Source organism: Balaenoptera physalus, assembly GCF_965194825.1.
Source record: "Balaenoptera physalus genome assembly, chromosome: 13".
Classification (NCBI taxonomy): domain Eukaryota; kingdom Metazoa; phylum Chordata; class Mammalia; order Artiodactyla; family Balaenopteridae; genus Balaenoptera; species Balaenoptera physalus.
The window spans coordinates 2,055,775-2,078,596 of NC_138892.1; positions in this window are offsets into that span (position 1 = coordinate 2,055,775).

The window sequence follows — 22,822 nt, forward strand, 5'->3', positions numbered from 1 at the left end:
GTGCTGTCTTCCCGGGACCCACAGCTGTCCCACTACACTGGGACATCAGGATGCTGATGACAGCCTGGGGGCGCTGAGACGGGTGGTGGGGGACATCTCCTGCATCCACAGCCCTCCAGATATAAGGGGACCATCTTGTTCTCTTCTATTGGTTGCATTTGTGAAATTCAAACCTAGTGTTTTGACCTCCCATGAGATCTGAACCCTCAGTCCTAAGTTAGTCTACAGCCATATTTTGGAGAATTTCTGGATGAGCTAATTAGTGCGTTGTCTCTTCACCCATTTCCTCTGCTAGAGAAGCAGGAGGCCTGAAAAGCATATTTAACCAAATGGATTTTTTTTTTCTCTCGGAGCCATTGAAGCTCTAGTCCTGCTGCAGGCACAGAACTTCCTATTTATATGACAAATAGGCCTGCTTCCAGCCTCGGAAAAAACTCGCTTATTGACTCTTTCATCTTGTGGAAACATATCATATGCTGCTCTGCTCAGGGATGTGGGAGAGGCACTGGGGATGCATTTGGGGTGACGCCTAAGGCTCTCTGATAAGGCAGGAGAGGACCCCACCTGGGCCCAAGCCTCCCGCAGGGCCCCCGCGGGGACCCACCACCTTGTAGCTAATGCAGCTCACGTGTGGGTGTGGACCCTGGGGAGCTGAGCTTCAGGCCAAGGGGAGCCACTTACCCGAGCCTGGCCCCAGAACGTATTGGGCACCTAAATTTGGGGAAGATGCCTAATCTCGCTGAGGTCAGTTTCTGAGACTGAGCAGGACCCCGTGGGGGATGGATTCCAGCCTCCAATGACCTTCCCTGAGTTCCAAAGGGCAGATTCAAACAGTTGCTAATCAGGGAAGGGAGGGGATGCAGAGACAAGGAAGGAGCAGTCAGGAAACACTAGTGCAGCCTCCGGCCTCGTCCTGGTTCTGCCTCAAGAGATACACATAACTAACTTTAAGCTCTTCTGCAGAGCTAAAACCCCCCAACAAATGGAAGATGTTCACATTCTTCATTCCAGAGAAGATCACAGTTTGATAACCTAGAGAAGCTCATCAGGAGACCCCCTGAGGCCAGATGAAAGGAGTGCAGGCCCTGCACACGCCCTGATCCTTATTGGCAGCCCCGCCCTTGAACCACTGCTGTAAAACTCCTCAGCAAATCCTCTCAGGTTTGGGACACAGTTTTTCAGGACACGAACCCCCTGTGTCCCCCTTTGCCTGGCAAAGCAATAAAGCTATTCTTTTCTACTTCACCCAAAATTCTGTCTCTGAGATTCAATTCGGCACCGGTGCACAGAGGCCAAGTTTTCAACATCACTTCCTCATTCATAAAATGGGATTTTCTTTCTCATCCAGGAGCCAGGATGAAGTGACACAGCACTTCCCACGGGACCCCCGAGTGAGATGGTCACTCGGAAACTGCGAGACTGAGACAAGATCAGATGCACTCAAAAGACTAGATCACAGAGATTCATTTTAATTCCCCCTGTTCCAGGAACACCGGGGGCCTTCGGGGGCAGCTTTGGAGACGATGGGGTGTGGAGGAGCTCCAGGGCGTGGGGACAGACCTGCCAACCCCATGGGCACCGACTCCCTGGCAGACATGACCTTGTGCCTCTCAGGTCCCCGAAGGCCAGTGCTGTTTGTTTTTCCACTTGTAAAATGAGGCTAATGACCCTGTTTGCTGAGACGTCGTGGAGATCAGGGATGTGTTTGTGAAGCTTCTGCGGGTCTCCCTCCCACGCAGCACCTCTGGGGGCCGTCTGGAGGCCTTGAACTCCAAGTCCCTGGGGCCCCAGGAAGCCTCGGTGCAGACAGGAGCCTGGGGTCAGGAACTGTGAAGATCTTAATTTAAATGCAGATTTTTGATTTTCTGCTCTTGCCTAGTTTGGAATACTAATTAGAGCAAGCGCTCGGCTAATTTAAAATGCCGCACATTTGCAGATTTGACATTTTATTTCTCTCTCCCCGCCCCGCTCTTTCTCTCTCTTTTGAGTTGAAAGAAATTCTTCTCCTTCAGTCATGTTGAAAGCCTAAAGTAAAACTCAGATTGCCCCTTTCTGAAATCTAACATCACAGGGCTTCAGTAAAAGGGGTGGCAGGAGTCGATGTCCACAAGCTCCCGGGGTCACACCTTGAGGTCAGCGTTCCCAGATTTCGTAGAACCTGGGGACGCCCCACCACACTTCCGGGCAACCGGTAAGCATCCGCACACACAGCGGTCGGAGGGTGTCAGGCAGCTCAGGAAACGACTGCCGGGAGATACACAAGACATGGCGAGAAAGTGTCTGTTTATTAAAAACAGAGGAAAAAGAAAAAGAGAATGTGAGCCAACAGCCGGGCCGGCATAGACCACCCTCTCCGCCCCACCTCTCTCTCTCCTTGCTTTACTCCTATTTGGGAAAAAGAGACACCCCCTTTTCTTTCCTGAGTGACGCCCTCCACATCTCAGGTGGTTAAATGCTCAGCCGTCTGCCGTCTATTTTTAGGCCTTTCACTCTTCAGGCAGTTCGGAAGGCATCTTGGCATATGTAGGGTGCGAAGGCGGCATCCAACTGGTTTTTGCTGTAAAGACCGGTCATCCCAGCTCCCTTTGGGGAACGAGCCATCATCCCCTCATTTCTTTGTAATCTTTTCTTCGTCCCGTGTCAAGCAGGCAGGTTTGGGAGCTACAGGTGCTGTTCCATGAGTGTCTCCTATTCTCCCCTCGTGGTTCACGCTTTTATCTATAGCGGGTTCGTGATGAATGCGGGCTGCTATCTGGTAGGCAGGCTGCCCCTCGCAGGCCTTTGTTTACATACTTAAAAATATTAGGATATGCTTTTGTATCCCTAATAAACGTAGGAATAATCTTATCACATTTTCGCAATAATCTCTACGGAGTTGTTTTGATGGGAGTTACATTAGATACGCAAATTAACGTAGAACAAATCATATCCACTGTTTTCTTCTTATTCCACAGCTCCGTTTAGTCAAATCACCTTTACTCCTTTCAATGAAGATGTGTCCTTTCCTTCACTTAAGAACTGCTAACTTCTAATCAGTATGTTTCTCACGTCTCTTACGAATACTCTGTTTTCCCTGGCCTTTATCTAACTTCATTAAGAGACTTGTCACAGGAAAGGGACCAGAAAGACACCTCAGCTGGGCTCGGCTGCTGGCGGAGACCCACCTCGTGTGCTGGAAGGCCGGAGAGGAGGCTTCCAGCTTGGGGTGTCAGCCCTCTGGCTCATTTTCGCTGCTTCTGATTCTGTTGACTTTGCCTCCCCCGGGGGTCAGCCCTGACCTCGGGCCGCTGCCCGCGTGCAGGAGGCTGGACGGGGTGGGGTTTGCGGGTGATTTCCCACGGAAGGTTTTCTGCATCCGGGTCCTGCGGCCGTGGCCCCCATCACGGGACCCTCCCCACGGCCACTGCGATAGGATTCGACCCCCCCCGGGGTGCGGGTCCAGGTGACCCCCCCGGAAGTGTGGTGACTTCACAGTGCGGGGGGTGCCTGCAGCGGAAATCTGCACACTCAGAGCGGGGTGGGACGTGTGAATGTGGATTGGGGAAGGAAATCAACAAATGTCTACAACGTCCGAAAAAACTGGAACAGGGGACGTCAAGTTAGAGAAGCGCACGATGGGGGAGCCCAGGGGATGCTGACAGAATGCCCCCGCGCTGCTCCCGGGGAGGCCGGCCTGATGTCCCTGGGGGTCAGCGGGCAGGGCAGGGGTAGGGGGGAAGCTGGGCCTATGATGGGAGAGGAAGGGCACACGGGGCCGGCTCACATTCTTACCCTCTACCCTGGCCTGCGGTGCGCCGCTGCACGGTGGGGATGGGCTGTGATGGTGCAGCCTAAGAAAAGATAAGGCGTGAGAGCCCGAGGTACCACGATAATACTCGGGGGAACCCGCCTCAGCTTTGGGGGACAGAGAAAGTGCCCCGGGAGACGGCTTCTCAGGTGTCTCTGGATCCGCACAGGGCATCCGCAAGACACAGGCCAGGGCGTCCACGGCAGAGGGCCTGCTTGTGCGCAGGGACGAGAGGGGTGCTTGGAGGATTTGGGCGGTGGAGGAGGGGTGCAAAGGGGGAGCTGGGGCAATGAGGACGGGGGACGGGGGCAGTCACTGTTCCTTGGGGGACCCTCTCTTTATGCCCTGATGCCAAGAACGGAATGCTCTCTCGCCCACCCGCTGGCCTTTTACCTGAAGAAATTAAGAACTTCACCTCAGAAAACAGTTCTGACCCCATCCCCAGACCTTTGTCATGTACACTGTGTGTCTATCTCTGTGTGTTTGCTTTTACGATAAATTCTAATTTAATGAACGAATGTACTCCGTGCATCTCCTGCTTTTGAACATTTGTTGGGATTTTTGCACCAACTAAGATAAGTTTTGCAGCGTCCATGAATTATTGGAAATAATATAGAGTCTATATCTTGCTGGTATTATTTTGTTTCATAATTGCATTATTCCAATGTTTCTAAGCTTCATCAATTTTCTCCATTCTGTATGCTAAAGATTGAGAGAGAGAGAGATTCAAGAAATTCAACAGGGCTTTACTAAATGCTCGGCGTTCCTTTCATTTCCTTCAGATCTTCCCAGGAGTCGTAGACTTTTATTTCCATCTTATTTTGCTCAGCCTGTGTGGGATTACAATACAGCTGCAATGTGGAATTAAGATATTAACAAGGTGCATTGACACCTTATTCCATTTAATTCTATTTAAATTGAAATATGCAGCATTAAAAATTAACATGGCCAAATCCATGCTTTATTTGCTTTTGTCCAGTAACTCTTGGAGGATAATGAACGATTACACCCCGATGTTGTTTTGGGTTATTTGCGTGTGGAATGACTCCTAATGCCAGCTCCACAGGTTCAGGGCACCGCCCTCTCTGAGGCACCCTCACTTCAGACGGCAGCTGCAATGCTGGCTCCCTGGCCTCAGTTCTCACTGGCAGGCTGCAAATTGGGGGTCTCCACGGACTTCCCTGGGTTTGCTAAATCCCTAGAACCATGCAGAGAACTCAGGAAAGCGCTAATACCTGAGGTTATAGTTTTATTACAGCAAGAGGACACAAGTGAGAGCTAGCTGAAGGAATGATGCTCAGCAGGGTCTGGGAGGGTCCCACGCCTCCCAGAAGCTTCCATGGTCCCTAGAGTCACCTTTTCCTCCAGGTACATCCTTGGGTGACAGCACACGGGACATTGCCAAGCAGGTAAGCTCATCTGAGTTTCAGTGTTCAGAGTTTTGACTCGGGGTTTCATCATGTAAGTGAGGTTGACTGAATCACTGGCCAGGAGGTGAAACTCAATCTCCAGTCCCATCTCCTCCCCAGAGGTGGCGGGGCTGGGTTGAAACCTTGTGGCTCAAAGCCCCAGCCCTCCAATCCCATGTCTGGTGTTTTGGGCGAGGCTAACCCCCCGTCCTGAGTCACCTCCATCACATAGGCCATCTGCGGGCCCAGGGACATCATCTCATGAGAATAAGCTCGGAAGTGGTCCAAGGCCCACCGTGAGTAACACAGACACTCTACCATTCTGGAAATTCCAAAGATTTAGAGGTTCCCTCCCAGGAAGAGGGGACAAAGGCCAGCCATGTTCTTTATAATACGGTGTGCTGCAAATTGCTTCCTTCTGTTTGAGCCTGACCTTAGAGGTTTAGGTCTGTCTCTTATAAGAAAAGGTGAAACTTTTCACATTTAATGCTGTCAGTGAGGTCTCCAGTTTCCGTTCGGCATCTGCCTTGTGCTTCCAGGGGCAGGAGGGGTCCCGTGTGCTGTGGGCAGTTGGCGTAAAGCCTTGGTCCGCTCAGTGACCACGAGGCAGGGGGCAGAATTTCCCTCTCAGGTCTATGATGTTTCGAGAGTCTTCCACTCTCTACCCTGCTCTTACAACTTAATTTGTGGGCTATGCTCATCTCATTTCGTTGCCATTCTGGAAATTTCCATCCTGCACATTATAGGCAGTTGCAGTCTGTGATGGGGGTAGGTAGGATGTTGGGGAGTGTGAATTTCAGCCCTGCCACTAACCAGCTGTGTGTGTGTACGTGTACACGTGTGTGCAAGTGTGTGATGTGAGCCAGGGCATCCCCTCTGCACCTCTGGTTCCGCCATTTCCATCAGGGATGACATCCTGGTGGCCCCTCCGTGAACGGCCGCTGTGCGCTGGGCTCCCGTGTGGTGTCTGGTCCCCTCCAGCCCTGCATCCTCATGTCACAGATAGGGCTGTGGCTCAAAGGTCAGAATATGCTCAGGGTGCCACGAAGGGGGGTCTGGCCTGCACCCGTCCTGTCCAGGGTGCCCGAATGCAGGGTGGCCCCCTCCTAGCCTGTAGGAAACAGCCTTCCTTGTTAAACACGATCCCATGTTCTCCAAGGCCACAGAGCCCCAGAAGTCTGAGTTGAAGGAGCTCCAGGGGGCGGCCAGGAAGACCCCCCCATGCCCCGTGAGTACCCCGATGCCCACCTAGGCATCTTCTTTGTTCCCCTCCTGCCCGCCTCCCCCCCGGGACACTCAGTGCTCTGATCACAGGGCCGCTCAGACACCAGCCTCTGAAACTTCCCCTCTTCTCAGCACAGCTGAGTCAGCCTGGAATTTTCCAAAAGGTCTTTGCTGAGATCTAAGGGAAAGATCGAAGGGAAAGAAACAAGAAAGAAACAAGCACAGAAATGCAGGTGGCCCAAAAAAAGACCCGCCCCCAGCAGCCGGATTTCTGGCCCTCAGCCCTGTGGCCTTGGAGCCCCGCATGCCGACCCCCTGGATGCCCCCCTGGCACGGGCACCCCGCTCGCTCTGGCCCCAGGCTGTGAGGTGGGCACCCACGCCTGCCCACGGAAGGGACAGACCCGCTCCCTTGAACCTCTCTGTGATCCTGGTGAAGACCTGGAGGGTTGTGTTTGCTATTTTGAGGATGGTGGGGGTCTGGGAACTGACTGAGGCTAGCACCTCCCCTCCCCCACCTCAGGGACCCCTCTGACCTCAGGAGAAGCCCTCCGCACCACAGCACACGCCTGGGGAGGGGCCCGCCAGGTCCCGCAGTGACAGGCCCAGGTCAGAGCGCATCCCTTCCCGCCGCCCTGGGAGCCAGGCAGCAGGAGGCCGGGGTTCCCCGTGCATGAGGCTGGGAGCTCTTCAGTGTCTCCAGCCCTTTCTTTGGACTGTTCCCCATGCCCGCAGCTGCCTCTGAGCAGGACACCCGGCCCCTTCCCAGCTCCTCTGATGAGGGCCAAGGACACTCAGCTAGGGTGGAGACCCCTCCCCGGGGCCCACAGGGGGCCTCTGCTGAGCCTGGAGCTCGACCCACCCCATGCTGACTTGTCCTTCCAGGGCGCTCTGAGCCACCTGCCTGCTGCCTCCGCAGGGACGACAAGTGGGCCCATGGAGACCCTGTAGCAGGTGGGGGAGCCTCACTGTTGGCGTCAAAGGCAAGCGCCAGTGGGAAGAAAAGCCCACTCCCAAGAGCGCGGCTGTCCACCCACCTGCGTTAGAGGGACAACGGGATCAGCGCTCGCCAGCCCTCGTCCCCCCTGCTGGGAGCTGCGCTTTGCTCACAGCTCAGAAACCCCAGCTCGGAAGAATCCATCCATAAAAACCAGCAAGCACTCAGCTGCTTTCCAACCAAAAGCCAAGTCCTCTAGAATTGAGATGAACAGGAAAAGCATTTTCCAGAAGAAGCCCTGTGAAATAGCTCGCCTTCATCCATCCATCCATCCATCCATCCATCCATCCATCCATGCATCCATCCGTCTCTCTCCCTCTATCCATTTAAATATGCGCACATACATATATCCATACATCCGCAATCTCTCTCCCTTCTTTCCTCCTTCTCTCCCCCATCCACTCATCTCTCTCTCTCACTCCATTCATCCATCCACAATCCTTCCCTCCTCCTTTCCTCCACCCAGTGATCCATACACCCCCCCCCCCCATATTTATTGGACTCCCTTTTGATGACTTCTCTCTGTCTACCCTACTCTGGACACTATGACTGACTGACAGGTAGTGCCTGAGATTCCAACATTGGATTGTTGTTACTCTTGCTAAAATCTCTCATCTCTCTTAGAAGGAAACGCTTCCAACAGAGACTTTCAGGGTGATTAAATTTAGGAGGGAAAAGCCGACACCCTCCGTGGCCTCCTTAATAGTTACACAGAGCTCCTTGTCTCCAGGGAGCTCCCCAGGGATGAGGGGTCCAGGCAGGACAGTGCCCACCTCACCAGAGGAAGGAGGTGTGATTGATGTAAGTCAGTCCGGCTCATTTCATCTCTCCTGGCCACGGGTTGGTCTTTGCAGGGAGCATGGACTTGTTCTGGCTGAGATATGGGAGGAAATGTGTGTGTGTTGGGGGGGCGCTTCCCTTCTGGAATAAAGACAGAGCAGCCTGAGAAGAAAGGCTTTGTCTGTCCTTCTTCCTGACAGATATTATGCCTGGAGGCGAAGAGCCATCTTGCAAACACCTGCTGTGGATGGTGGGATGCAAAGAGGAAAAGAGTTTGGGGTGGTGATGCCACTTTTGGGCTGCTGCACCAGCCCTGGACCGCCCACCCCAGGGTCTAAAATTTCCTTATTTCTTTAAGACAGTGTTGGCCAGGCAGCCTGTTATTTGACCTGAATGCCTTCCTAACAGATACAGAAGAGAAAAAGAGGCTTAGAGGGGTGCCTTTGCCACTGAGGTGGGGCGTTTAGGTAACTTTTGCAGAAGAAAGCTGACAGCACCGTGAGGGACTGGGGGCCTTGGCCTCTGAGGGGCGTTGGTGGTGCTCAGCTCATAAAAGAAGCCATCACTCTGCACCCTGGAGAGAAGGGAGCCTTCAGAGTCAAACAGACTGAGATTGCATCAGCACCTCCTTCTCCCTGAGAGACCCCGGGGGAGCGGTTAATCTCTCCAAATCCAGTGTCTTCATCTCTAAATGGGAATAACCGTGCTTTGAGCCAAGTAACACGCTGGGTGCCTCTGAAGTGAGAACCTCTTAAGTGGCAGTTTTTCTCTCCTGAGGTTGTTGAGGTGGTGAGGGCACAGGGGAGATGACAGCCGCTTTCAGACATGCAAGGGTCTGTCCCCTTTGCCGAGGACGAGGGATATATTCTGTGCAGCTGACTGTGGGGAAGAGACACAGCTTTGACAGATGGAAGCGTCAGGACAACAGGTTCTGATTAATATAAAAAGAACGCTGTGACTTTTGGAACAGTTCAGATGTGCTGGGTTGCCAGCAGGCTACTGGTCCATGGGTGACTTTGAGAAGAAGGTGACTGTCCACTTGTCAAGGCTCATTGGGAGGCTTCCTGGACTTGGTGGGGGGGAGGATGCTGGCTTTGGTGATGGCCGAGGGCTAGGAAAGCCCCAGGAGGCCAGGATGCTGGGAATGGAGGGAAGATGGCAGATGGTCCAAGATGCACCTTGCCGCTGTCCATGGCACACGTCCTGGGATTGTGCCTGGAGATGAAGTCCTCAACTTCTCAAGGCCCCCAAAGCTTCCTGCCGTGACATGCACTTGTCTTCTCTCTGGATTTTCCTCCCATCACAACTTCCACCCTCTATGTTCCAGACAAAACAAATTAGGCTCCCTAATTCCCCACCAGACCAGGGACCCCTCAGTGGTCTCCAGGGAACTCAGCACAAGCACCTCTGCACAGGAAAGAAGGGGTGTTTCCAGGCTCACGTGCCACCCCAACAGGGGCAGGACCCACATCTCGGACCTATTTGTGTTGTGGGCGTACATCCAGGGCAGGTGTCATTATTTGGGCTTGCCACCCGGCAGGGATCTAGGCTCTGTGTGAAGAAGCTCTCCTATAACCCAGAAGTACAATACTAATTTCTGTTTTCATCCCCCAAAGCCTTATTTTAAGTAAACCATTTAAGTGAATTAAACCCATAGCAAATAATCATCAGCACCTTTTTATTTTTAACAAGTTCATTTGGGCTTCATAGATGCTGGATGTTCAGGATATTAGCAATGTTCTTCCCCTTCTTCATGGCTCCGAGGTCCCCATAAGGACAGCCCTTGAATAGGAACCTCTGAGTGGGGCTTGTGGTCAGGACACCACCCAGGCTGTTGTGAAGCTTTATGTTGGGATCCAGGGGCAAAAGCCTTGACCCTTGCGGGAGGAACAGGGATTGAGGACTGGTCAGCAAACGTGGGATGTCAGTCGACTAATATCTGGTCTTGGATCCCAGACTTGGGGAGATATGGGGCCGAAGGGAGAGGGAGGAGGAGGAGGAGGCCTGCCCTGCTTTGAGTCTGGGCTGTTTAGGTCAGCTGGACCCTCACAAGCAAAGTCCTCTTATCTCACAACGTCCAACTTACCTTCTCCAGGACGAGGGATTTCAGGTGGGAGATTGGGGCCAAAGCCTTGGGTGGATAAACAGTGTTGGGCTCTTGCTAATCTTGTCTCTCTACACCTATGAGATACACCTGAGCTTGGAGCTCAGGGGACCTCGGCTCCAGCTCTGGTTCTGCCACTCGGAGAATGACTAACAGCACGACAAGAGTGTCCACGACCGGTGAGGTTGTGCAGAGCTCAGAGTCTGCAGGTGGCTCTTCTCTTCAAGCAGAAGCACCTGTGGCCCCCAGTCCTTCCTTTCCCTTTGTTTTGTTTGGAGCTCCCCACATCTCAGTGGCTTAGCGGATGGTCCTCTCCCAAGCCTTATCCCCTCCCACGACACAGGCATGCGGCCCCAAGGCCCTGGGGGTGTCTACTTGGTTGCATCAGCTTTTCCAGGCTCCCTGCAGACCATCCTATCTCACCCCCTCCCATCCCATCCCCTCTCTTCTCTCTGCCACTCCCCATTCCCTCTTTTACAAATCTAGACATAACTTCTACACTTGAAGCTACTGCAGAGACGGGATTTTGCCTGCTGCTTTCCACTTAACACTATATCATGATATTTTCCAGTCTCTTTGTAGTCCTTGTAATTTAATGACACAAAAACAGTCACGAGGAGACACACATGCAAAAAAAAAAAAAATGAATCTAGACACTGACCTTACACGTTTCACAGATTTAACTCAAAAATAGATCATAGAGTTCAGTGTAAAATGCAAATTATTAAATTCCTAGATGATAACATAGGAGAAAATCTAAGTGACCTTGGCTTTAGTAATGAGTTTTCAGATATAACACCAAAAGCATGATCCATGAAAGAAAAGAAGAAAAGATGAGTTGAGCTTCATTAAAATTAAAAACTTTAGCTTTTCACAAGACACTGCTAAGAGAACAGAAAGACAGGCCACCAACTGGGAGACAATATTTGCAAACACATATCTAATGAAGGACCTGCAAGTCCAAAATCTACAAAGAACTATTAAAACTCAAGAATCAGAGAAGAATCCAATTAAAACGTGGGTAGAAGGTTTGAAGAGAAACCTCACAAGAGACGATATTCAGATGCAAATAAGCACATTGCTGTAGGGGATTGTGAGTTAAAACAAGGAGATGCCACTGCACACCTGTGAGAATGGTGAAAACGCAGACACTGACAGCATTCCATGCTGGCGTGCTTGTGGACAGGAACTCAGGCATTGCCAAAGGGAATGCAAAATGGCGCAGCCTTCTTGGCAGACACTCTGGAGGTTCTTGGAAAGCGAAACAAACTCTAACCATGTGATCCAGCAGTCGGACTCCTTATTTACTCACGTGAGTTGAAAGTTATGTACACACAAAAAACCACACGCTTCTGTTTACAGCAGCTTTGTCCATAATTGTCCAAATTTGGAAGCAACCAAGGTGTCCCTCAGTAGATGAATGGATACATAAACTGTGGTCCACCCAGACAATGGAATATTCTTCAGCACTAAAAAGAAATGAGCTATCAAACCATGGAAAGACATGGAGGAGACCGAAATGCATATGACTAAGTGTAAGAAGCCAACCTGAAAAGGCTACAGACTGTATGCTCCCAACCCTATGACAGTTTGGAAAAGGCAAACTATGGAAACAGTAAAAAAGATCAGTGGTTATCAGGGGTCGGGGTGGGGAGAGATGAATAGGCAGAGCACAGAGGGTTTTTAGGGCAGTGAAACTACTCTGTATGACACTGTAATGGTGGATACATGTCATTATACATTTGTCCAAACCTATAGAATTTATAACGCAAAGAGTGAACCCTACTGTAAACTATGGATTTTTAGTTAACAGTGATGTATCAATATTTGTTCAACTATAAGAAATTCATCACACTAAGACAATAAGTTAATAATAAGGGAAAGTGTGTGTGTGTGTAAAATATATAGGAACTCTCTGTACTTTCTGTTCAATTGTTCTGTAAACCTAAAACTGCTCTCAGAGATAAAATGTATTTATTTTAAAGAGTATATTCACAAAAGAAGAAACATAATTTACTTAGTTCATTTAAAGTTTAGTGAGTGGATTTATGACATTGATACACATTACTGGTTGTGAAGGAGGCTGCTGGTTGCCCCCAACACCCATTCTTCCTCTCTTCTCTCATAATGGTGCCCCCCCATTTTAGGTGGGTGCAAGGTTGCCCAAAATAAGACCTTTTTCCCAGCCTCCCTTACAACTAGATGTGGCTGTAAGACAAGGTTTTAGCCAAACAGTGGCCAAGGGTGTGTGTGTAACCCCTTAAAGGGAAGTGTACCTAATCTTTCCTTTTCTTCCTTCTGGCTGGTGGGAATGCAGACATGATGGCTGTAGCAGGTGCAGCCATTTTGTACCATGATGTGAACCTGGAAATGGAGGTCATGTGTCCTGGAATAAGGAGTGGCTCGCACCTTGGGCCGTGTACACTGCACCCTTTCTCACATGAGAGAGTAAGGAACCCCTGTCTGTGTAGGACGCTCCACCCAGCTGGGTGTGTCGGAGGTGTGCATGGACACTCACAAGAGAGCAAATGAGTATTTTCATGTAAAGCTTCCCTTTGTTGGCCACAGCCATTAGGAATGAGACTGGCCAGAGAAAATGTGGCATAAATTGAAAGAACATTGACTAACGTCACAAAAAAAGCTGAAGTGAGTGTGAAAAATGTGCTATGATGGAGGGCCTGGGCTCTGGTGGGGGGTAGGGGCTGCCCCTGGGGAGTGAGCCCCGTGTGTCCTGCCTCAGGGGCTGTGTGGTGACTGCAGGCTGGTGAGGCCCAGGGATCAGCTGGGCCTCTGCAGTGACAGTCACTCTCAGAGAACACACTGCATATGTATGTACACATATACTGCTTTTCAAATATTTCCATAGAAGCTTATACAAATTTCAAAAACACAAATGAAGCTAGTAGGTATTTCTTTCATAAGGAGCATTTTTCATGTTTCCTGAAACATCAGGTTTCATGGCACCAGGGTTTATGAAACGTGGGCACCACCGTCGTTTCCCGAATTCTGTTCCTGTTATTTACGACACAATCCCCACCCACACCCACACCCCTGGGCACAGAGTTCACTTTGTCTGTTGGTTGGAATAACCGGAATTCAGTGAGTTTTGGGGGAGAGAGATGATCGGATCAACACATGGGAGCATCCTTGAGACAGAGTTCAGTCTGGAAGGCCCGCGGGGTCTCCTCTCATCCCCCAGAGGCTGGACCGCTTTCTGCCCAGCATGGTCTCCAGGCGGGAGTCCCAGAGCCGTGGCAGGAAGGGCTCCAGGGCGTCTCCAGGCCCAGCCTCAGAGCTCACACGCCCTCACCGCCACTGGTTCTACGGATCAGAGGTCACGGGCATCCCAGAGCCAAGGTGGGACTCCAACTCCTCGTGTGATGCTCTCCGCCTGTATCCTTGTGCCCCTGGGGGTGGGTGACAGTCTCTCTCCCCCACTTCAAGGCAGAGCCAGGAGGGACGTGGGGCTGCCTGAGGCCACGTGTCTCAGTGGTCCAGGCCGCATGTGGCTCTGCAGTTTGGTTCTCCGCCTGTGCATCTCCTGCTGCAGGGCTGGCACCTGCCGTGGGTGCTGCCTTGTAAACAGGAGGCTTTAAGAGCTCTGGATGCGGACACCCGGGAATGAGAGGCTGTCGCTGTGTGGCTTCAGGTGGGAATGACCTGAGCGGCTGCTTCACCGCCAGAGCCGCGGTTTCCCTCGTGGGTCAGGGGAGCTGCTGGTATGGGCGACCCCCGAGCCCCTTCAAGGTCAGGGCTGCTGTGAGCCTCCGTCCCTCGGCCCACAGCTGGAGCTGATCTTGACGGGGATAAATTGACCTCTGCAGGAGCTCTTGTCCCGGAGCCCTGTCTCCATCATTAGGAAGGTCCTTTTGTTCCTGTTGTCAGGATGTCAGGGAAAGCTCTTCAGTCACATGGCACAGTGCCCGGGGGCGCTCCTGTGCTGGGGAGGCTGCAGGGGGCCAGGCTGACCCTTCTTCTCCCCTACTCAGCCTTTCTCCCGCACGCGTCCCCCAACTACGCATGTTCTCCACTGGGGGCCAAGACCTGATGGCGCCCCCTCCGCACAGACCCTTCTGGGCTCCACATTCCTGGACGATGCTTCTCAGGTGCCCTGGACATGGCCCAGGCTCCCCTGTCCTGTCTGGGGATGACACAGTACCGCAGCGGGGATGCCAACTTCACTGCTCTCTGCCCGGTTGACTCAGAGTCCCCTCGGAAGCCCTGGTACTGTCACCCTGTCCTCACTCCTAAAATCCTGGAAGGCAGCCTGGAGTAGGTGAGACCTGGATATGAAGCTGGAGCTGGCTGGGTTCCGGCGGGCGTGTGCTGGCGGCATGGCCTCGGGGAATGACCTAACTTCCCCGATGTGCACTTTCCTCCCGTGTGAAGTCGGAACCTCGATGCGGTGAGGATGGAGTTAGAGATGGCGGTGGTGCTGGGCAGTGCCTCGCACACAGTAGGTGCTTAGCCAGTGTCCGTTCCCGTCCTTCCCTCCCTGGGCTCGTCTTACTCCTGGACCTTGAACCACAGCTTCATGACTGATATTGTTGACCTTGTGGTTTGACATAGGAAGCAGGTGGAGCAGAGCAGACAGAGTCGGTTTAGATTCCTTTGCAAGTTTTCCCATGTGCTGCGCCTCCTTTGTGTAAGGAAAGTAGGGGATCCGTTCTTTTCTCTCTGCCCGTCTTTCTTCTCCGTCTCTGTTGGTCTTTTTTTAACCTGTGTTGAGCCCCCTTCTCAATACTGGAGGACCTAGGATTGTTTCTTAGAGGCAGAGCTCAGAAAATGGCACCACCCACAACACACACGAGTCAGCCAAGACGCCCCACCCTGACCCTCTAAACCCTGGCGTCTCCGTGCCAACTGGTCAGGCCTTGAGGGCCAGATGCTGTTGGTCCTGCCAGTTGCCTCGCTTAGGTGTGAGAGGCAGAATGGGCACCGGGTGTATTTTTAGGAACGAGGGCTGATTGGTTACAGTCTCAATGTTAGGGAATCGTAACGCCAGACTGTCTAAGAATACCCTGCCTGAGACGTGATCTCCATAAACAGAGGACTTAACTTAGCCTGTGATCTAGTTATTCTGCCCTGGTTGCTGGTCTCTCGAGTGTTTATTAAATGAGTGGTCAGGCCCTTGGGGTCTGAGAGCAGGGAGTCTGAGAGCTTGGATGATGGGCCCGAGTTCTGGGCTTGACTCTTAGCTGTGTGACCTCCGGAAAGTGACCAAACCTCTCTGCCCCAGCCCCCCCATTTGGAGCAGGAGGATAATTAAGCAGTCACTTCGTAACCTGGAATGCCTTACTGTTTGCATAGTGTCTAAAACACAGCCGCACACAGTAGAGTTTCAGCACTGTTTGCTCATAAATGTCAATAGTTAGTAAAGCGTCAGCTCTGTGGATGGAGAATGTCGAGTTCATGCAGGGCTCTGGTAGTTGCTTTGAGGAAGACCAGTGCCCATGGACCAGGACCAGGAAGAATGGGGAGGAGATGATAACAGTTGTCATTCTTGCAGCTATCAGGGGACAGACACACTTGACACATAGCATGTCACTCAAAGGCTGGGTTGGCTGGTCTAGCGATTTCCTCTTAAAGATGAAGGACTTGCCCTCAGGAGTTAGGGGTCTCGCCGAGGTCACATCACTGGTACATGAAAAGCTTGAATGCGTGTTTTTTCTGGGGTACCAGGCTTTAGTCTGGGGTGCAGGAAACCTGCTTGTTAAAGGGACACACAGCCCTGGAGTGCCCCACTATTGATTTGGAAGTGTGTGTTTGCTGTTGCAGCAAAGATGGAGATGAAGATGCAGCCACACACAGAAGAGGCCTTTGGGTACCAGTCACATTTGCCCAGGAGCAGAGTCTGAGCCGAGACTGGAGATACACAGAGTGGAGGGAGCACGGCTACACCGTGGAGGGCAGAGACGGCTGGGGGGAGAGGCGGTAACCAGGTAACCAGCAGGAGCTGGGATGTGATGGAAAACTGCCCCCACACGAGGGTCAAGGGCAGGCCAGGGTATTCACACCTCCTCGCCCATCAACGTTGGCCCAGGGCTGGCCCCAGGATTGGAGGGAGGGGTCAGGCGTGTTAGTTGCTGGCACTTGCCCCTGTCAAGCAGTGGGAGATGGGCTCTGCAATCTGAGGGCAACCTCCCTCCCAAAGACGCAGGTACCAGCTGGTGGGAGTTGGCTGGCAGCACAGGTAGACCGTGGAGAGACCTCGGGGTCTCTGCTGTCTATTGACTCAGGGCACGCTCCTTAGCAGGGTGTGATCAGGCCCACTCTGCAGACCCACCTGTGAAACCAGAGGTCGATAGAAGGGAGACTTTGGAGCCCACTCTCAGAAGGACAGAGTGCGAAGATGCTTCTACTTCCTGGAATTTAGTTTAACTAACGCCTTGGTTTTTATTCTTCATCAGAAGCCAAATCCTGAAGACCCACATCTGATCCATTGACTCTGCCATTGTAGACAAATCTCTCAAGCTGGGCTTGTGCCAGACTTCATGACTTGCTTCTGAAACACTGTACACCAGAGAGAATCAGTCGAGGGCCAGATACTAAGCCTGGGGCCAGTTGTCTCTGTCTCTGGGACTCGGTCATCTGGATCACGAAGGGGGCCTTCAGGTTCTGTCCAGATCTGGAGTCCCAGCATCACAGGGGTGTCACCTCCTGTGCTATCCCTCTCTGCCCATCTCTCCATGGACCCCGTGTAACATGGTGCACAACGAAGTGATCGCCCTGGCCACACGGCATTGCCACTGCCTGGCCATCTCCTCCAGGTTCGTCTCTGTGACCTCAGGACCCAGCGCTGACCCTAGTATACAGTAGGTGCTTTCTAGATGCTTAGTGAATAAATGCCACAAGTGTTCTTGTCCTAGAAACCCAGAGCTCTTACACATTTCTCTAGTGATTTCATACCTCTGGTCTCCCCTCTACTCTGTGCTCCTTGAGGACAGAGTGGGCTCAGGGACCTCAGTGACCATGGCTGGGGCTGGTGCAGGGCTGGGTGGACCCCTCCTTCTCCCTGGCAGCCCCCGAAGGTCGGCAGCCACTGATGATCAGCCACTGGAAGGTCAGCTGCAACAAGACTTCCCTTTCACAGCTCTCAGGAACAGCTCTTGGAAGATTCCAGGGTTTGAGCATGCACTTTCCTTTCCTGTGCCTCACACTTGAACTCCATCTTCAGCACCCGTGACTCAGCCTCACCTGGCCTTACTGACTCTCCAAGGACTGCTAGGCATATTCACAATTTCCCAGAGCAAGTCTGTGCTCCCTGCTGTGGTGCAGGACCATGGAGAGTGTGGTGTCCACACTCAGGCCTTGTTCATGGAGCCCCTGCCAGATGAAACTGCTGACCCAGGACCACAGGACTCTGCCTGCCAAGGACACAGGGGTGGCCAAGACCCTTAAGACACCTGGTTTAGCACCCTCCCCACCTCCAGCAGGTAGGCTGCAGAACCCTGTTCACCTGCTGCTTCAGGGTCACTCAGACGAAGATCTTTGCCCTGTATCTTCCATCCCTTCTGGCCGGGGGTCAAAGGTGAACACAAGAACCATGATGGAGACACCCAAGTTCCTCCCAATAAATATTCGAGAGTTTCAAAGGAACCCAGTATCTCCAGTAGCATCGTGTGTCTCCTAAGCTCTCGGATAATATGAAAGATGATCTCAGAGGACATTTTCCTCATATTATCAGGTGACACGTGGACCTAACCCAGGTAGATCGGATGAGTCTCTTCATCTTCTGAACGGTAGGAGTAGGGAGGAAGGTTCTGCCTGAAATGAATTTGGGTGGAAAAGAGCAGACTGAAAACTGCATAAGCCACTGCTCAGTGGTGGCCCAGGCAGGACACATATCTTAGTTTCCATTCCCGTCCCCAAGACCTCTGTGACCGTGCATGAGACTAACCCTTGCTCCCCGCTCTTGTTAAACGCCAAACTCTGAGTTTTAGAAGGAGGACTTGGCCTTGGGTGCAATCCTGTTGGTAGGCTTGCTATTTTTACAAGGTTCGCCCTATTCTTAGTTACTTTCAAAAATAAAAATTTCAACAGCTTTTCCTTCCCCTGTAACATTTCTGCCACAACCAAAGATCTTAATGAACTGTGCATTCAATTACAGGAAGGAGGGGACCAGATGAGTGGGTGGGACCAGCAAGACTGTGGTGGAAAAACTCCCGAGGAGAGACGTGTGCATTTATAGGAGATGGCTGTCACCACGGAGAAGTCTGCGCCTCGGGAAGGCATATGAAAGCACACAGCTTGTTGTCAGCCCTGATGGTTTTGGTAAAAATGGTTCCCAAAGAGAATAGACCTATTTCTGGGGAGAAAAACACCTCTTCTTACCCCAGCCTTATAGAGGCAACTCTCAAGCTGGGAGTGAGGGGATAAACGTACCTCAGCTCTTCGGTGGGTCTGGACAAATCAGGAAAGACGGCAGGGGAGACTTGGCTTTCTGCAGCCACCGTGGAGGTCCAATGGGCAGCGCTGTCCTGGGAACAGTGGCTGCTCTCACCGTCCTGCGGTGTCATCTTGCAATTAGGAAGACAGCTCCTGATGGCTTCCTTTCATCATTACAGTGATTCCTTGACCCAGCTGGTTGTCTCTTCCAAGTCTCATTTCCCTCATTTGCAATAAAAGTGATGATCCTTGCCTGCTGACGTCACTCACTCCTTCATTCCTTCACTGTAGCCGATTGAGGTCCCTGAAAGCAGACCCTGCGATGGAGTTTGGCACGTGGGTGTTCGTGCAGTGCCCTTGGGGACTGCGTGGGGCAGGGAGAGGCGTGGTTGACCCCAAGGGTGACTTTTGAAGGCTGTGTGGGATGGTGCTTCCGGAAGCTGGCGACACGTCCTTCCTCGGAGGGGGCCTGGCGGCACATCCCAGGGTCTGCCGTGCCTATTCACCCTTTACGCAGTTTGTTTCGGGAACTTGCGGAGCAGCTGTGCTGGAGGGAGGTGCTCATGTGGAGAGTGCAGCAGTGACCCTGGTGTGACCTCAGCCCCTGTGGGGCAAAGACAACCCACCTGGGAGTGCGATGAGGGGGATGAGTGAGGACCAGGCTCCACTGCCCACATGCAGAGTGTTAGGGACAATGCTGTACCCTGGGGGGCAGGCGGACAGAGGGCCGGTCATAGGCAGAGGCTGGTTCTCAGAGAGAAGCACGAGGCTGCAGGGAGCTGGCCAAGGTACTGACAGCCAACTTTTTTTTTTTTTTTTTTTTAAAGAAGGGTATTTATTTTACTTTTTTTTTTTAAAGGAATTCCTTTATTTTTATTATTCATTTATTTATTTATTTATTTATTTATGGCTGCGTTGGATTTTCGTTTCTGCACGAGGGCTTTCTCTAGTTGCGGCAAGCGGGGGCCACTCTTCATCGCGGTGCGCGGGCCTCTCACTATCGCGGCCTCTCTTGTCGCGGAGCACAGGCTCCAGACGTGCAGGCTCAGTAGTTGTGGCTCACGGGCCCAGTTGCTCCGCGGCATGTGGGATCTTCCCAGACCAGGGCTCGAACCTGTGTCCCCTGCATTGGCAGGCAGATTCTCAACCACTGCGCCACCAGACAACCATCTTAATTCAACACTTTGTCCGTGAGCTTCCGAGGGCGGACACCACACCTGGCTCCCCGCACGGCCTCTCAGCTCGTGTGAAGGTGAGCCATCCAGTGGAACCAGGGGGGGAGGAGAGGATGGGTGACGAGCACAGTGGATAACCCGGGTGCCAGCAGGGGAGGAGGCTGGCACACAGGCTGGCACTGGGAGGGCCTCGGGGTCCCACAGCTGCCTCCTCCCATCCTCACGCCAGCCGGCTGAGGGTGTGGGGGGCTCTGCTGGCCCACATTTCAGACAGGACACTGAGGCTGGTCTCGTGGCTGCAAAGCAGGGCAACCAAGGCTCTGACTCTGCTTCGGGCTCCCTCTAGTCTAAGCTTCTAGGGTTTCCTGACTTGGACAGAGTAGGTCACAGCATCTTCTGGGTCCTCGTCAAAGCCTGGGATTTGAGGATTCCCGGCCCCGGGTCAAGTTGTAGAAGCTGGCCCCATCCCTGTCCAGCCCTCTTTCAGCTCCCAAGGACTTGTCTCCCCGTCTGTGGACCCCGCTTCTTACTCACCTGGCTCGGCCGCCCCGCCCATGTCTCCACAGGCCCCATGTTTGCTCCACGCCAGGCCAAGGATGGAGAGGGCGCCGGGGGCTGGGTGTCTCCCGAGTCCCTGTGCCCCCAGGAGCAGTGAGGATACTGAGGGGAGACCCCACCCCCAGCGAGGGGAGTGGTGGCCCCAGAATGAGATCCAGCAACCTTGGGTTGGTTTAAATAGATGAATGGGACAGAGCTGTGACCGGTTACCAAGGGCAACCACGACATTCTGGGGACGTCGTTACTTGGAGAGGGTGACTGCTTGGGGAAGAAGTGGGCCTGCTGTCAGGTGCCTGGAGGGAGAGACAGCCTGGGCCGCAGGGCCAAGCACAGGGCCGAGTGGCTGGGCCCCGGAGGCCACCCGGCTCAGCTCAGCAAGGGCCGTCAGGTGCTTCCCAGATGCACACGGCTCTGCACCAGGCTGGGCACCTCCCCTTCAGCTGCCTCCTCTGGGCCTTGGGGATCTCTGTTGTGCCCGTGAGTGGAGCCTTTTCCCTGGAAGCCACGCTGATCCCCCGACCCTGGCCTCTTGGCAGGGTGTGGCCCTGCGGCCAGGGAAGTCACCCCTCTGGGCTACTCTTTCGTCTTGTGCATCCCTGGGAGAAACACAGGGGCTGCGTTCCTGAGTGGGGTGTCAGGGTCCTAGGCACTCACGTGTCACTTCCTTCCACCCCTGGGGGCTGATTGAGCCCTGACTGCATGCAGCCCCACCCCTCGGGACCACGTGTCAGGAAGAGACAGACAGGCAGATTCTGTGGCTTTGGCCCCCACGGGCGGGTGGCTGGGTCCCCAGGGCACCTAGCAGCGATGGGAGCATGAGATGGGCCAGGGCTTCCAGCTGCCCTGGATGGAGAGTGGGCTTCCCGGATGTGAAAAGACCTGAGAAGTTTCTCAAGGGCATCACAGTGAGAGACCAGTGTGAGGAGGCCCAGAGCTTGGAAGGAGCACGTGTGAGGATGGGACCCACGTCCGTGCCTCTCAGATGTGTCACCCCCCCTGCCCCAGGGCCTTGGACACCACCGCTGTCACAGTTCCTAGACCCCTAGGTCTCTGACTGTCCCAACCTCTTCCAGAATGGCAAGACCCCTGGCACAGCCGCCTCCGGGAAGGTCGAGCCTGGCTCCCAGGACTTTGGATACAATGTTGGACACAAGGGCCCCTCGCCCCCTGGAGGGCTTGGGTTCGGGTCACAGGGGGTATGGGGTGTGGTCTCCTCAGCAGCTCCCAGAGGCAGAGTCAGCCTAAGCCAGACCCTGGCCAAGGAAGTGATGGGTGGGCTCCTCTGTGCCCTCAGAGACATGGGCCACCAGGTGGTTCCTCCAGGCCGTCCCGAGAGCCTGCATGGCCAGTGCCCAGCTGGGTTTCCCCGGGAAGCTGGCCTCGCTCCCACTGAGTCCTTGGCGCCCGTCTTCTTCTCCCTCTGCCCTGCCTGTGTCTCTCTCTCTCTCTCCCTGCCCTGGGCTCACCTCTCCCTCCAGAGCCTGAGAGCGTGCTCTTGGCTGGAGGCTGCTCCCTCAGGAGCCTGGGTGTGAACCGCGCCTGGGGTGGGGACCAGTGATGGAGGTGGACGGGAGGAGTGTGCTGGGGCCAGAGGGGCGTAGGCGAGGCCTCCCTCAGTGCCACCATCAGCCAGTCTCCTGTGAGAAGGGACCAAGGTGGTCCCGGGACCTGAGAGTGGGCGCAGCTCCACGTCCAAATACCTCCAATTGCCTAGTGCATGTCTACCTGCGTGTCTTGTCAGCACCTCAGACTCAGGTCCCGACTGAACTCACGGTACCGGTCAGCAGCCTGTTAGGAACCGAGCCGCACAGCAGGTGAGCGGTGGGCAAGCGAGCGAAGCTTCACCTGCCGCTCCCCATCGCTCCCCTTCGCTCGCTTTACCGCCTGAACCATCCCCCCACCCCCCATCCGTGGAAAAATTGTCTTCCAGGAAACCGGTCCCTGGTGCCAAAAGGGTTGGGGACCGCCGTGCTAAATGGCTGAGAAGTGGAAGAGCCTTGGATGCTTTAGAGCCGCGATGCAGCAGGAGGTGATGGAGGTGAGAAGGCTCTCAGCCAGGGCGGCCAGAGGCAGCTGGAGTCACGATCTGCAAAGCTGGGCCATCGTGCGTGCCTGTGAGACACCTCATCCATCACATACATCACACATCACCTGTCATCCCCTGGGAGGCCCGTGGCATCACCAGGACAGCTGAAGGAGGGAAGGAGGCTGAAAGGGGAAACAGGGAGTGTCAGCAGGAGGGGCAGGAGTGGGGAGAATTTGATGGAGTGAAAAATCATCTGAAGGCAGAGGGTTCAGGAGAAGAGGGGGCACGAGTGTACACCTTGCAGTGTGGGAGGGGGAGTGTTAAGCCAGGGCGCCCCCAGCTTCTCCTCCAAATGCTTCTGGAATTCACCCAGTT